Source organism: Bos indicus, chromosome 19 (assembly GCF_029378745.1).
Source record: "Bos indicus isolate NIAB-ARS_2022 breed Sahiwal x Tharparkar chromosome 19, NIAB-ARS_B.indTharparkar_mat_pri_1.0, whole genome shotgun sequence".
Classification (NCBI taxonomy): Eukaryota; Metazoa; Chordata; class Mammalia; order Artiodactyla; family Bovidae; genus Bos; species Bos indicus.
In genome coordinates this window covers 61,880,315-61,896,533 of record NC_091778.1, presented here as the reverse complement: position 1 = coordinate 61,896,533, position 16,219 = coordinate 61,880,315, and the positions used below count along the sequence as shown (strand labels likewise).

At 46.6% G+C, this 16,219-nt stretch overlaps 1 protein-coding gene across 3 annotated transcripts in view; it reads left to right on the top strand.

The window, feature by feature from the left end:
* KCNJ16 (potassium inwardly rectifying channel subfamily J member 16) overlaps window positions 1–16,219 on the top strand; it is a 66,716-nt gene that overhangs the window by 30,976 nt on the left and 19,521 nt on the right. Inside the window, exons 1-2 of one of the 3 annotated variants that reach the window (XM_070774174.1) lie at window positions 3,853–5,541; window positions 13,523–13,629. The exons of 1 other annotated variant lie outside the window; for it this stretch is intronic. The gene's annotated coding sequence lies outside the window, so the exon portion shown is untranslated. Of the gene's footprint in view, window positions 1–3,852; window positions 5,542–13,522; window positions 13,630–16,219 lie in introns of those variants that run through there. One more of the 3 variants, XM_070774173.1, reaches the window with a different exon arrangement.

Sequence of the window (16,219 nt, the reverse complement as noted above, 5' to 3'; positions counted from 1 at the left end):
AATATATAGAAAGCTTCATTGGGTTGCAAAGAGTCGGACATGTCTGATCGACTGAACTGAACTGAAAAAGCTCCTTGAAAAAAAAACTATGACAAACCTAGACAGCACGTTAGAAAGCAGAGATGTCACTTTGCTAACAAAGGTCCATCAAGTCAAAGCTATGGTTTTTCCTGTGGTCATGTATGGATGTAAGAGTTGGACTATAAAGAAAGCTGATCGAGGAAGAATTGATGCTTTTGAACTGTGGTGTTGGAGAAGACTCTTGAGAGTCCCTTGGGATGCAAGGAGATCCAACCAGGCCATTCTAAAGGAGATCAGTCCTGTTTGTTCTTTGGAAGGACTGATGTTGAAGCTGAAACTCCAATACTTTGGCCACCTCATGCGAAGAGTTGACTCTTTGGAAAAGACTCTGATGCTGGGAGGGATTGGGGGCAGGAGGAGACAGGGACGACAGAGGATGAGATGGCTGGATGGCCTCACCAACTCAATGGACATGAGTTTAAGCAAACTCTAGGAGATAGTGAAGGACAGGGAAGCCTATCGTACTGCAGTCCACAGGGTCACAAAGAGTCGAACACAACTCAGTGACTGAACAACAAAGTGAAAAACAAACTTATGGTTTGCAAAGGTGAAAGACGTGGGGGAAATGAATGAGGAGACTGGTATTGACATATACACAGTGCCATACATAAAGTAGATAACTGTATGGCATATTATACAGTATATATATCTACTCGTTATGCAGTGTAGGTTCCCAATGCAATCTATAGGAGAAAAGAACAGAGAAAAAGAAAGATACACCTATCTGACTCACTTTGCCATGCACCTAAAATGAATACAACATTGTAAATCAATTGTGTTACAGTAAAAAATAAAAAAAAAAGAAATTGGTGAATTCTACGACCAGTCTTTCTATTCCCCATGGAGAACCTATCATTAAAATTTGCCTGCACACAACTGCTCATGAACAAGCTGGACATCCCAGCAGCCTTGGTTGACACCTGCTCTCTTGGTGACTCATCATTTTGTCATTGGTCCCAACCCTCTTCACTTTGAAACCTGACAAGTTAAATCATCAGTCTGCATATCAGGATCCTAGGAGGCTTTGGGGGGTTTTCCCTGAAGGAAGTGAAATCTGACTTGGAAGGTAAGAAGTAAGTGTGAGATTCTTACCATTTTTGTCGAAAGAACTGGCTATCTGGAGTAGAATGGGACAGGAACCTCCTATAAGAGCCACGGGAGACACATGTTTATCTGAGTTGAAGGAAGGATGTCCTCATTGAGAGAGGTGAGTCATCACAAAAGAGGAAGAGGGCGTGAGCCGGGCACTTTGGTCCTTGTCAATGGCAATGTCCCCACAGAGACCGAGGGCCACCTCAAGGGGCAGTTGTAAGGTGGGCTTACAGGCTTCTGAGGGTTTAAGATGACCTCTCGCAGGTGGCTCAGTGGTGATGAATCTGCCTGCCAGTGCAGGTGATGTGAGTTCAATCCCTAGGTAGGGAAGATCCCCTGGAGAAAGAAACAGCAACCCACTCCAGTCTTCTCGCCTGGGAAATCCCATGGACAGAGGAGCCTGGTAGGCTGTATAGTCCATGGGTTTGCAAAGGAGTTGGACACAACAGAGAAACTAAACCAAAATAACAACTCTCCTGACAGTACCTGACAGCCACTGCGGCCATTCCTACAGGGTCTTCGCCTGGGAATGTGTGTGTTTGGTAGATGGTACAACAACCAGCAGGAGAAGTGATTCATTCCAGTTCAGGGGGAAAAAAATCCAAGTAGAATTTTGTATGGCGCCTCATTAAGTTTTTTTTTTTTTTTTTTGGACTAGCGATTCATTTCATATATGATATTATACATGTTTCAATGCCATTCTCCCAAATCATCCCACCCTCTCCCTCCAACAAACCACAGAATAAATCAAGAAATCAAAATATGCATAGAAACAAATGAAAATTTCATTAAGTTTTTAAATGGGACAATGATCACTGATTTGAGAGGAACCACGGATTGATCTCTGAGTCCAGATGTTGAAATCTATTACCATCATCTACTCCACTTTGGTACGGTGTGGCCAGGGAAAGGAAAATAAGTCCGTGAGTTGTAAATAAGCTAAGGATGTAGGTAATGGACGAGACTTCCCTGAGTGGCTGGAGAAGAATGCCCTGTTTAGCAGTGAGAGGTTCAGACGCTTCCTCTGTCTCCTCCTTCACCCGCAGGACTGTTAGAACAGCAGGAAGCCCTCCAGCCAGCAAAAGTGACTCCTGTGAAGTTTGTCTGGGTCTGTCCAAAGCCATGGTTTCAGCAGGAACTGAAACTATGCCAAACAATGTAGAATTTTCCCTTAGGTATGGAAAATGGTGTTAAATAATTCTGCCCGTTACCTAGTGTCTACATTTGTTTTGTTGTTGTTGTTTAGTTGCTAAGTTGTGTCCAAGTCTTTTGTGACCCCATGGACTGTAGCCCGCCAGGCTCCTCTGACCATGGGATTTCCCAGGCAAGAGTACTGGAGTGGGTTGCCGTTTCCTCCTCCAAGGGATCATCCTGACCGAGGGTTTAAACTCACGTCTCCTGCATTGGCAGGAGGATTCTTGGATTCTTTACCACTGAGCCACCAGGATTAGACTGTGATTAATTTGTAGATGAATGTTAGAGCTATTTTAACTAATTTTTACTGAGAAGGTGTTAAAAGGTTTTATATTTTCTGTGGTTTATATGGTTGTATACAATGATATAAATGATGTTTTATTAAGATGGAATTAAGCAAAGTATTTTGCATACTGTAGGACAAAAAAGATGTTTTAAAACTTGATCACTCACTTTTCACCCACATGTGGTCGGTGATGAAACTTGCCTAAAGCAGAGACCGTTATTGGTCCAGTAATAGGATTTCATTCTTTCCTCTTGATTCTATAATGAAACCGTGAGAGCAAATAGGACTTCCCTGATGCCTTGGTGGTAAAGAATCTGCCAGTGCAGGAGACACACGTTCGATCCCTAGGTCAGGAAGATCCCCTGGAGGAGGGCATGGCAACCCACTCCAGTATTCTTGCCTGGAGAAACCCATGGGCAGAGGAGGCTGTCGGGCTACAGTCCATGGGGTCGCAAATAGTTGGACCCGACTAAGCACCTGAATGACAACCAACTGTAACTGTGGTCACTTTGGGGGAATTTCTAGGTGGTCTGGGGGTTAGGACGTGCTGCTTCCACTGCTGGGGGCTGAGTGCAGTCACGGGCTGGGAAAGCACAATCTCACAGGCTGGGCGGCATGGCAGTCTGGGGGCTTAAGCAGACTGATGCGGCAAGTGGAAGTGCGTACACGCGCATTCTCATCCACCCAGTTAGTCTGCGTCTTTTGTTTGGTGCATTTAAGAACTTGCCTGTCAGTGCAGGAGACGGAAGGGAAGCAGGTTCGATCCCTGGGTCGGGAAGATCCCCTGGAGGAGGGCGTGGCAACCCACTCCGGTATTCTTGCCTGGAAAACTCCATTGACAGAGGAGCCTGGTAGGCTACAGTCCATGGGGTCGCACAGAATCAGACACGTCTGAAGCGACTTAGCACACACAATCCATTTGCATTTAAAGTAGTTACCTCTCTGTATGATCCTATTACCATTTTCTTAGTTGTTTTGGGTTTATTCTTTGTAGGTCTTTTCATTCTCTTGTGTTTAAGACATCTTCTTTAAGACTCTGAAAAGAAATATATTTTTTTAAATATTTTTTTGCTGTGGATCATTTTTGTTAAAAGTCGTTATTGAATTTGTTACAACATTGCTTCTGTTTTATATTTTGTTTTCTTGTCTGGGAGGCATGAAGGATCTTAGTTCCCAGCCAGGGATCGATCCCACATGCCCTGCACTGGGAGGTGAAGCCTTAACCCTGGATGGCCAGGGACGTCCCAAGAAGGGCTTATTTTTTAGTAAAAATGATGCACGAGAGTCATTGGAGGGCATTTACTTAATCAAAAATTACTAAGCTGACAGCATCTTATACAGTAAACTGTCCGTCTCTCCTGTTAGAACAAAAAAACTCCCGGAAAAATAAGCCCCTCCTAAGCCCCACCTTCCTTCCCAGCCCACCACCCCGTTTTCTACTCCATTTGACAGCAGAGCTCCTCACAAAGCAGATGCATGTAACCTCTACTTCCTCTCATTCCTGATCTAGTTAGGCATTTGTTTCCCAAACTCTACTGACACATCTTTCATCAGAACTACCGGACATCTCAGAGAAACGTCCCACAGTCAGCTCTTAGTCCTCGTCTTGACTTCTCACTAGCCTCCGGCACACAGGATCAATCCTTTCTCTTGTATTATTGTCTTCTCCTCATACCACATTTCACAGGTTTTTTTCCTACTGCAAGAAATTCTCCTTTTCAGTCTCTTCTGTTGGCTCATCCTCATCTTCCCAACTTGAAGTTGACTCATCCCAGACCTCAGTCACTGGAAGCTTTCTCTTTTCTAACTGCCCTCACTCCTTGTGTGGTCTCATCCATGTTCCTAGTTGTAAATGCTGTAAATGTACCCGTAACTTCCAATCCTACACCTCTCCTGAAATTAGAGAAGAATGCATGTGCGTTGTCTACCTGACCTCATTTGGTTGCCAGTGTGTCCAATTACCACGATAAAACCTCAGCTGCAGAGTCCCCACTTCAAAATTCCTTCTCCTACTTCCATCATCTTACTAATTGGTACTAGCATCCACTCAATTTCTTGGAAATGGCCACATTTTCATGACTAGTTCATTCCAAATTGTAAGACTTCCAATAGGTGAAAAAATGGACACTGAGTAAGACTTATTCTCTCATATCCCATACTGAGAACAAAGAGACAAGCCAGGAAATAAAACTGGATTCTCAGAAAAACAATCTAAATGCTGTCCTGGAAACCATTACTGAGGTTGTCAGTGGTCTTCTGGGGCACACGTCCTTGGAACCCAAATGAAATTCTCTTTGCCTTGTGTGTACGATTTCACAGTGAGACAGGGTGTGTGTTTGCACAGAAAAATCCTTACAGCGACAATCTAGGGCACCCGCACTTAAGAACACACTTGGAAGAAGTTGTTCAAGTCCTGGAGTTGTTAGTGAGAAGAAAAAAAAAAATCCCTCCTCTGGGACTATGAGATGTTTAAGGGCAATTTTGGGTTGTTTTGTGAATGGGGGCAAGCCTTGTTAAATAAGTTTAAAAGACAAAGATATCGATGGGCAGGAAGGGAGGCTATTTCTCCTGGACTCTTGCTTTCTGGAAGTCACCATTGGCAAGACTGTGTACTACGGGTAGGCATGGGAACGAGGGAAAGAAAGTGTTGATTCACTGGAGGCGAGCGGAGAACTCAGCGGCCTTTGTGTCTGCTGAATGCGTCCGGAAAGGCAAAGGAGAGCCAGATTCCCTGGTGGGCTTTCTCATCTCCATGGCCGTGGGCGCCGATGGCTGCAGAGAGAGCTTGGAGGAGCAGAGTGGAAAGAACCCCCAAGCGCCAGCCTCCACGCTCCTGTAAGACGCGCAGGACACGGGGTCTGAGCTGACCTGCACCACCGGTCACTAAGGTGAGACCACGTAGTCGGTTTCAGAGAGAACCTAGCTTGAACGAATTGCTCTTCTGCTCTCGGAAGCTCATTCTCTTTTGGGTGGGCGTCTCTGCAATGCTTCCTTTGGTTCTGTGTATTGCTGTCCAGTCTAGGGCTAGTAGTCATTCTTTCCTTCCTATAATCTCTGGGGAGAGCTGAATCAAGCAGATTAGAAAGCAAGCAGGGAAGTAACCATCAGAGAGAGAGACTTAAAAGCATGATGACTTATCCAGCCTAACATGGCTTATTGACGTGGGTCAATGTGGCAAAGAACGTGTCCTCCCTGTGGGAACAGTCTTTCACGAAACCCTCTTTTTGTGTGTCCGTGTCGCTCTTCCCCTGCCCCACGTGACAACAGAGCAGCGTGCTAAGATATGCTGTCGTTGATTTGGCATTTATCATGCCTTTACAGCTGCTAATACAGACAGAAATACTGTAAAGACTCGTTAGAAAAAAAAAAAAAAAAAAACTGCCGAAAGGTAACGTCGATAAATAGTAAGCTCTTCGGGCATTGACGTCTGATAGGGTAGGAAAGCACTGGGCTTTTACACTTCACATGTTCTTCTTCTGCTTGTTCTTGTCTTTTGGTTTGCAACCTGGAGGGTTGCCATGGAGTCAATAACATCGATTAACAGCCCATGGCTTCAGATTTTGTTTCTCTGGTGAAGTGAGCAAAGGCTGATACGCATGTAATTTGTTTACCTCGAAATTCCAGGGTTGGGCAGATGCAGGTCTCCGGGTTTAGCCATGTTGTCTTTATTGTTTAGTCCCTGAGTTGTGTCCGACTCTTTGCAGCCCCAAGGACTGTAGCCCGCCGGTTCCTCTGTTGGTGGGATTCTCCAGCCAAGAATACTGGAGTGGGCTGCTGTGCCCTCCTCCAGGGGGTCTTCCATCTCCTGCATTGCAGGCGGATTCTTTACCGCCGAGCCACCTGAGAAGCCCAGGTTTAACCATAAATACATCTTAGTTATGAAACTCTTGAAGCTTTTCATTTTCTTTTGATATGCCCCAGTTTTAAGTCTTTTATTGAACTTGTTACAGTATTGTTTCTCTTGTTTATATTCTGGTTTTTTGGCCGCAAGCCATGTGGGACCTTAACTCCCCAACCAGGGGCTGAACCTTCACTCCATGCACTGGAAGAAGTCTTAACCACTGGAGCACCAAAGACATTCCTAAGCTTTCCTTTTCAAAAGCCCTTCCCCCTCCTTTATCTTCTGGTGAGCCTAGAAATCCTTCTGAGAATTCAGATGGGCCTGGGGAATATCCCTAGAGGTCCTGAAAGCCCATAACCGTGATGGTACAGCCTGCCCTTCCCACGTGATTCTGCTTCAATCTGCCTCCTTCTCAAAAGCCGTTTATAACCTTTCTCTCTCTTAGCTATCAGTTAATCTCCTTTGACATGATGCCTGGCACACACAGCGAGCACAGACTCAATGGAGACAATTATTATCAGCTTCATTTTAGAGAAGAGGGAAACTCTGATACAAACAGTGCTAGTTATGAGCTAAGCTTAAAGTCGTATCTCAACTCTGAGGCTCCACTCCGAGGAACATACATCTTATTCTCAGGTTTGAGAAAATGACCAGCCAGTTGCAATTTTGCAGTAAGGAAAGTCGAATATTGTGATGTCAAAGTTGTGGCAATTTTTAAAATCAATTTTTATTGGCATATAGTTGCTTCACAATGTTGTGTTAGTTTCTGCTGTACAGCAAGGTGAATCAGCCACACATATATGCATACCCCCTCTTCTTGGGATTTCCTCCCATTTAGGTCACCTCAGAGCACAGTAGAGTTCACTGAGCTATATAGTAGATTCCCATTTGTTGTCTATTTCATGCTGGTATCATTCAGTTGCTCATGCTCAGTCGTGGCCAACTCTTTGTGACCCCATGGACTGCAGCATGCCAGGCTTCCCTGTCCTCCGCTGTATCCCAGAGTTTGCTCAAACTCATGTCCATGGAGTCGATGGTGCCATCCAGCCATCTCATCGTCTGTCGCCCCCTTCTTCTCCTGCCCTCAATCTTTCCCAGCATCAGGGTCTTTTCCAAGGAGTCAGCTCTTCCAACAAGTCAGCTTTTCAGATCAGGTGGCTGAAGTATTGGAGCTTCAGCTTCAGTATCAGTCCTCCCAGTGAATATTAGGGGTTTCTTTCCTTAGGATTTTCTGGCTTGATCTCCAGTGTCAACAGTGTATATGTGTCAGTCCCAACCTCCCAGTTGATTCCACCTGCACCCCTTGGTCCTGGCAGCTCGCACCAGCCTCGACCCACTACTCACGTGGTGTTCCGAGCAGCAGTATTCCACTGTCCGCTTCCAGACGCCCACATTCCATGGCTGGGCCGCGCCTCTCTGATGAGGCCAAGCTTCTCAGTGATGCAGCCGGGGTCCGGGAAGGTATGCAGGAGGGGCTGGCATGAGGGGTGATGAGAGTCCAGAGGAAGGTCAAGGGTCAGTAGGGTCAAGAGTACAGGCCAGGGACGTTCTTCTGTGAGCGTGCGATTTAATAAAGACAGATCAGCCATTTCACATTTTCATCTTTTTAAAAATCAAAACAGCTGCCCCTCAGGGGTAGAGACACAGACGTAGAGAACAGATGGGAAGGGGAGGGGGGCACGAACTGGGAGAGTGGCACTGACGTGCACGCCACCGTGTGTAAACAGCTAGTGGGAAGCTGCTGAGTGGCCCAGGGAGCCCAGCTCAGTGCTCTGTGATGACCTAGAGCGGCGGCATCGGGGGATGGCGGGGCGGGAGGCCCCAGAGGGAGGAGGCATGTATCCATATAGATGATTCGTGCTGTACGTCAGAAACTAACACAAGGCTGTAAGGCAGTTATTCTCCAATTAAAAAAACATCAAAAGCATCTACCCCCATCATGATCACTGTGACTGCTTCCAGTCAGTCAAGGCAAAATTCCTGTTTTGGTTCAGGTGAAAGCCACTGACATTTGGGGCACACCTATCATTTTATAACGCGACCTGATTTCATTCCCATCAGTATCCTTTTAAAGGGGCCGGGATGAAAAAGAGATAAGATAACTGGTCAGAATTCACATAGGTAAGTGGTACAGATGAGATTCCCATAGAAATCAGTCAGACTCCAAAAATCAAATCTAAATGATTCAGAGAAAGACACTCATTTGTTTGCATTACATAAATAATATAAATGGAATAACAGGTTGTGAAAAGTACCTGATAAAGACTTTCTGGGACCCAAACCATCAAAACCTGAAGTTGGTTTCCCTGCAAGATCCCTCACATTTGCATTGAGGGGAAGCCTGGAACCAGCTTCCCTGATGGCTCAGCCGTAAGAATCCACCTGGCAATGCAACAGACTCTGGTTCCATCCGTGGGAGGGGAGGATGTCCTGGAGGAGGAAATGGCAACCCACTCCAGTATTCTTGTCTGGAGAATCCCATGGACAGAGGAGCCTGGCAGGGTACGTGACCATGGGGTCCCAAAGGGTCAGACACGACTTAGAGAAGAGACCACAAATAAGCAGCCTGGAACACAAGACTAACAAACCCACAAGCACCTCCTGCCTTTGGAGCTTCCCTGCCAGCCATTATTCTGGGCTTCCCCTAATTTTTCTCTTAAGAAAAATCTATGATTTGGCCTGGGATTTTTTTTTTTTTTAATTTACGGTGCACACAGAAATACAAAATAAAAGTAAAGACAGATCAGCTAAAAAGCTGATGCAATGAACAAGGACATAAGCAGTACCAAAACATGGGCCAGTTTGATCTTTCCTATTGGCATGAAAGTGTGGCTCATAATTATTAAAAGTTAAAAAGTAGACCCAACTGTTTTTACTTTAATGAGAAGATGATGTCTTTCTTACACTTCATTTTTAATCCTCCTGGACTGTCTTTCACCATTGTTCATTTCATAAAGTCGTTCATTTCATGAAGTGCTATTTACTAGTTAGCGAAAAACACCATAAATCTTTGTATAAAAAGAAGCCTTCAGAGTTGCCTAGTTCAACTTGCTAACAAATTCAGGAAATTCTTCTATATATATATTCTTCAAGTGGTCATCCATTTTCTGAATCAGTTGCCTCGCTCTTCACCAGACTGTTACAGCTTCTAAAACGGGTGGTGACTGCAGCCATGAAATTAAAAGATGCTTGCTCCTTGGAAGAAAAAGCCATGACAAACCTTGACAACAAATTAAAAAGCAGAGATAGCACTTTACTGACAAAATTCTGTATAGTCAAAGCTATGGCTTTCCCAGTAGTCATGTACAGATGTAAGAGGTGGACCATAAAGAAGGCTGAGTACCGAAGAACTTGATGCTTTCAAATTGTGGTGCTGGAGAAGACTCCTGAGAGTCCCTTGGACTGCAAGGAGATCAAACCAGTCAATCCTAAAGGAAATCAGTCCTGAATATTCATTGGAGGGACTGATGCTGAAGCTGAAGCTCCAATTCTTTGGCCACCTGATGTGAACAACTGACTCATTGGAAAAGACCCTGATGCTGGGAAAGATTGAAGGCGGGAGGAGAAGGGGACGACAGAGGATGAGATGGTTGGATGGCATCACCAACTCAATGGACATGAATCGGAGAAACTTCGGGAGACAGTGAAGGACAAGGAAGCCTTGCGTGCTGCAGTCCATGGGTTCACAAAGACTTGGACACGACTTAGCAACAACAGCAAAGTGTTTTTGAGTCCACGAGTGAATATCTCCTGCTTCGTCCATTCTTTTCCTAGGTCTCCTGTACCAATTCCTTACTACTGCCATGACTTCTCCTGAAAAGCAGAACATCCAGAATTGTACATTAGACTTCAGTGATGGAATCTCTCCAGTTCAACAAACTTTTATTACTTTCACGCAGAGCTCTGTGTGGATGAAAATCTATTTTTGTTGACTCTTGGCCTCGATTTTCTGGGAAAGATTTTTCAGCTTGTTGGCCACCCCTCCCTTCCTCTCTGATCCTCTTTGCTGACCTCCTGAGCTTGGGGATGGATCAGCTTTCAGTGGAAGCATCTGCCTGATTTCCTTGCTGTGAATTTTCCCGGTGCCTGGGGCTTAGGGGACTGGACCCCACGCGCACGCCCATCAGCTGCTTGTTCTGAGATGGGTCAATCCTGACTGCTCTTGAGTGGCTCAAAAACATGTCGCAAAGAACTCAGCCAAGTACCAGGTGCTGCTCTGAACAAGCTCCCCAGTCCTAGTGACTGAGCCTCCTCTTTTTTTTTTTTTTTTTTTGATGAGATCAAATCCAAAGAACCACCTTCACCCTGCTGTCCATGGTCACTGGGGGGCCTCCCTCCAAGCACAGCTGGTGTCCCACTCTGGTGGACAATCCCAAATCCATGACCACTGACCTCTGGGCTCTGGCCATCCCATTGCCTCTCAGCCCACACATTAGATTTGGTTCCGAGAAAGGCATGGCCGTCTTCTCCCTAAATATGTGCTCCCAGCCATGGGGCTGACCCTCGGAGCTCCCCAGGCCCACAGGCTGCAGCCGTGAGCATAGCCAGCCATATTCCACCACCAGCTCCTGCATCAGGCTTAATGATGACCTCTGAGGCTGCAAGGCTCAGAACATGGCCGTCCTCCATGCGCAGGGCTGTAAGGTGAACCTCCGCAGTGGAAGAAGGCACTCCTTCCCCTCTAAAAAAATCTGGACTGGAACATAGTGCATTCTTTCCCCGGGGGCACTTCTTTTGCAGTGAAGGTAGAAATGTGATTTCTCTCATCCCACCCTTAGATTGCTTTGTATTGTTTTATGAGATGGGCAGTCAGGTGTGGCTATGAGTCTCAGGGAAAAATCGAGTGCGTTATGGACTTGAAGGTCCTTGAGGCCTGTGGTGCGTGCAGCGCAGACCACGTGGGGAGGACAGGAGGGAGCGGGGAGGCAGCAGAGAGCAGCAAGGTCAAGGGCAGGTCACAACCGGCTTCTATCGGGGTTTGCGTGGGAAAGGCCAGAGGGTTTTGTAGCTGCGAGTTCAAATGACTTAGGAGAACTCTGGGTGATTAAGGGTGCTTCCAAGTTGCTTCATACCTGGCCCTGGGATGAGAAGGCAGAGGAATATTACCTTCGGGGGTTGTAGCCACCTGGAGGAGACATGGTCCTGGGTGCGGTAATTTGTGTATCAGAGTTGTGCTCCCCACTGAGTTCCTTTCTGTCTCTTTTAAGAATTGTCTATCCCTCCCTGGTGGCTCAGATGGTAAAGAATCTGCCTGTGATGCAGGGGACTGGGGTTCAATCCCTGGGTCAGAAAGATCCCCTGGAAAAGGGCATGGCAACCCTCTCTAGTATTCTTGCCTGGAGAATCCCCAGGGACAGAAGAGCCTGGCGGGCTACACTCCATGGGGTTGCACAGAGTCAGACATGACTGAATCAACTGAGCACACACATGGGCTCATCAGATGGACCTAACAGCCAAACTTCTGAGCTTCCCTGGTGGCTCAGTGGTAAACAGTCCACCTGCCAATGCAGGAGACATGGGTTCCATCCCTGATCTGGGAAGATCCCACGTGGTGCAGAGCAATTAAGCCCATGTGCCACAACTATTGAGCCTGTGCTCTGGAGCCTGGGATCCTCAGCTCCTGAAGCCCGCGTGCCCTAGAGCCTGGACTTTGCCACAAGAGAAGCCACCGCAATGAGAAGCGCACGCACCGCCCCAAGGAGGAGCCTCCACCTGCCACAGCTAGAGAGAAGCCTGCCCTGTGCAGCAGGAAAGACCCAGCACTTAAAAGGAAAAAAAAAAAAAAAAAAAGAGTCATGCTTCTGGTTGCAGAAGGAACTGAGGCCCAAACCAGCCTGTGTTCTTTGGACGGGAGCAGTACGGAGCTTTACCCTCGCCCCTCTCGTCAGGGCGCTCTGTGGCGTCACCCACACGGGATTGTTTTCCCTTTGAGTTCACCCACTTTGGCTCAATTCCAAAGGGCGTCCAGAGGCAACAGGCCTTCCCTCCAACCCACCCGCGGGCTCTGTCATTTCACACCCGGGGACGTTCTTCTCCGTGGAAAGGCATCGCCCAGTCTGCTCCCATGGCGGCCTTACCCCACCCGCACCGCGGCGCTGGGCTTCCTCCGCCCTCCTCCCTTGCCGGCCTCTTTCCATTCTGAGTGCCTCCGTCAGGTGGCTTTGCTGGCTGGCGGTCCCTGAGGCTTGAGTGCACATCCAGGGCTGATCTTATCAGTGGAGTGGCTAGACATAGCTCAGGAAAGCACAAAAACCAACCTCAGATGCTCAAATATGTTCCCACAACCTGCGAGTTACAGGAATAGCGTTGTCATTGTTGTTCAGTGGCTCGGTCGTGTCTGACTCTTTGCGATCCCAGAGACTGCAGCACACCAGGCTTGGCTATCTCCCGGATCTTGCTCAACCTCATGTCCTTTCGGTGATGCCATCCAACCATCTCATCCTCTGTCACCTGCTTCTCCTCTGGCCTTCAATCTTTCCCAGCATCAGGGTCTTCTCCAATGAGTATCAGGTGGCCAAAGTATTGGACTTTCACCTTCAGCATCAATTCTTCCAATGAATATTCAGGGTTGATTTCCTTTAGGATTGACTGGTTTGACCTCCTTGCTGTCCAAGGGACTCTCAGAAGTCTTCTCCAGCACCGCAATTTGAAAGCATTAGTTCTTCAGCACTCAGCCTTCTTTATGATCAACTCTCACATCCATACATGACTACTGGAAAAACCATAGCTTTGACTATGCAGACCTTTGTTGACACCTCTGGTGTCTTGGCTTTTTAATAGGAATAGCACACTTAATTCTAGGAAACCTGCTTCAAGCCTTTATACAAAGGATATGTACACCGAAGATGATGACGTTCACTCTCATGCACCATCTAGAACCCAGCTTTGGAGACCTGGGCTGCAGTCCTTTCTTTCACTTTCCACCTCTATGATAGGCAGTGAACAACTCCATTTCCCTAAGGTTTAGTTTGTTAATTTGCAAACCAAAAGAAGGTGTAATAAAACGGGAATTGGGGGCTTGCTCTTAGGACTAGGAAAGAGTGCCCCAGAACTGAGGACCCTCGAGAAGAAACCCAGAAGGACCAAGGAGCCTGTGTCGCTGGCAGTGGAGGCTGGGAGCGCCTTGGAGGACTTGGTGAGCATTGCACGTGGCCTGTGGGTGGGACTTCCCGGGATGCATCACTCAACCGCCTGGCCATCACCTATTAGAGGGCTGAGATTTTGATTAATGCTGTTCTATTGAGCTGACAGTAAAGTTTCCTTGTGGAGATGGATCGGGGGGATATGCCTACACATCCTGATGTGTTGCTTCATGACGAAGAGTGTTCTTAGATTCAGATGACAAGGATAGAGGTCACGCATGGCCCTGCAGGGGACACCAGCTTGGCCTGATGGCACAGACATAGATGTTGTGTCTCAGCCCTGGGACCCAGAACCCAAGAAGCAAATGGCAGCTCTTGGTTGGTGGTGCTCGGGAGTGGAATTCACAAGATTTTGGTGCCAGATAGCCAAATCCAAATGATTAAGAGAGCAAATATCCCCTCAACCTATTACATCTCCTCTCTTGAATGTCTCTGGGTGTGGAATCTGGCATGAGTATATTCACAAGCTGTTGAATATACTCATGTCTTTGAGGGCAGGCTTCTGATTTTTTTCAATGGCATTCAGTCTATTTTTCTATAGGAAATTTGCATGAGGTTTGGGAGTTTAAATTGTCAATGATATTTACATTTCTCAGTTTAAAAACCAATAGTTCTTCCTCTGGTCCTAGATTCTATGAAGGGGAAACAGTTATTTTAGTTCATAGCATATTCTTTCTGTTAAGATTTTAAACTTCTGCAGTACCGCCAAGGCTCATCAATTGAATGAATTTTTCAGAAATGTTATCTCCCTTACATGGGTGCAAGCTGGCATTTTGATTAAGTCGAAGCCAAAAGTTATTTTGTTACCAGAGAAAAGATGCCTCTTTGTCACCTCCTCCAGTCAGCCTCAAATGAAAGGCAGCTACAGTTAACAATAGTTATGAATGATTTTTAATAAAATCAGTAGCTAAAAATTGTGGAATTTTCAAAACATATTGGAAATCTCTCTCCACGTCGCTGTGCTGTGTACGTTCTTGGCTAAAAATGAATTTTGATTTGGATGAGGGGGATCTATGTATTTGTTCAAGCCTGCTGCTGCTAAGTCGATTCAGTCGTGTCCGACTCTGTGCGACTCCACAAACGGCAGCCCAACAGGCTTCCCCGTCCCTGGGATTCTCCAGGCAAGAACACTGGAGTGGGTTGCCATTGCCTTCTCCAATGCATGAAAGTGAAAAGTGAAAGTGAAGTCACTCAGTCGTGTCCGACTCTTAGCAACCCCATGGACTGCAGCCTATCAGGCTGCTGCATCCATGGGATTTTCCAGGCAAGAGTACTGGAGTGGGGTGCCATTGCCTTCTCCAGTACCTCTTGAATTTCCATAGGCAGATTATTTGCTGGATGAATTAGCCCAAGGAATTAAAAATAAAAATTTATAAACCACTTTTTGCTCCACTACCGAGAATGTTCCCCTTGATTACATCCTGCCTCTCTGATAGCTTGAATTCAGGGAACAGAAAGTCATTTTACAAGCCAGCAGTGTACAGAAATGGGGCACGCTTTTCGGAGCCTGTGATTTATTCCAAGCCAAATGCAAATCGATTTCTCACTTCTTTCCTCCTATGGTTTATCTATGCCACCGTCTTTCTTCATTTGCCTAGAAAATCAAGTATTAAGTACAAAAGTTGAACCCTGGGGAGGCGCCTGTTGGGCCTTAAATGCTGGGAGAGGTCTCAAACCTAAACACCTTTCTTTTGGATCTACACCATGATGCCACCTTCATATTCTGAACTCTAGTTGTGGCCTGTGGGGCCAGTTGCTCTTCGGCATGTGGAATCTTAGTTCCCTGAACAGGAATCAAACCCACGTCCCCTGCCTTGCAAAGAGCTTGTGGGGTGTCCTTGGCAAGATTGATACCAGCTCAAGGGCAGTAATCATCCTTGTAATCCTTGGGGATATTCCCAACCCGTGCCAACCTAGTTAAAGGTTGATTGCATCGAAGAATACACAGAGGCTGTTTCCATGACCTTTCCAGCTCCTTACAGGCATTGGTAGGATAGGGCCTTTTACACTGCAGGTGGAAGACTGACTTGACATCTTACCTGGAGATTTAAGGGGAAAGTACATCCATCTGCTTTAGACTCAACTCCCCAGTGTTCAACCCGGTGACTGTTCCCACCCAAGAAATGCTGGGAACATATCACTTCTTCTTTTTTTTTATTGGGGTATAGTTGTCTTGGGGCTTCCCAGGTGGCACTAGTGGTAAAGAATCCGCCTGCCAATGCAGGAGACATAGGAGACCTGAGTTCAGTGCCTGGGTGGGGAAGATCCCTTGGAGTAGGAAATGGCAGCCCACTTCAGCATTCCTGCCTGAGAATCCCATGGACAGAGGAGCCTGGTGGGTTACAAGCCATAGGGTTGCAGAGTCAGACACGACTGAAGCAACTTAACATGAATAGTTGCTTTACAATATTGTGTTAGTTTCTGCTGTACAGTGAAGCAAACAGCCATATGTATACTTAGATCTGCTCCCTTATGGGTCTCCCTCCCACATACCCCCATCCCACCCACCTAGGTTACCGAATCAAAGACAACACAAACAGATGGAGAGATGACACCATGTTCTTGGCTTGGAAGAATCAATAT